Genomic DNA, 344 nt, shown 5'->3' with positions numbered 1-344 from the left:
TATGTGTCAATACTGTGAAATGCATTTAGAGTTTTATGTCCGTTTATTTTAGCCAAGTCGTGTTGGTTTGAGAAGGCTAAATTGATCAAACATAATGCTCAACTCACTGTCTGCCGCTGCCGCTTGGTCGTTCTTTAAAAAACAAAAACTTGAATTTAACAAACATAAAACGTTCCAAACATATTTCTAAATTAACTTCATAAAGAAACAATAAGAAATATGACCACTTTGCAATTAAAAACCAAAACTGAACTATTTTAATAGCCGTGTAATGGGGAAGAGAGAGGTATGCACATTGCTAAGCACTGAAATATAAAACAAATAGAAAAGGAAAAAGCGTTTAA

The sequence above is a fragment of the Sinocyclocheilus anshuiensis genome, unplaced genomic scaffold, assembly GCF_001515605.1.
Source record: "Sinocyclocheilus anshuiensis isolate Anshui unplaced genomic scaffold, SAMN03320099.WGS_v1.1 scaffold937, whole genome shotgun sequence".
Taxonomy (NCBI): domain Eukaryota; kingdom Metazoa; phylum Chordata; class Actinopteri; order Cypriniformes; family Cyprinidae; genus Sinocyclocheilus; species Sinocyclocheilus anshuiensis.
This window is presented reverse-complemented; position numbering follows the sequence as displayed.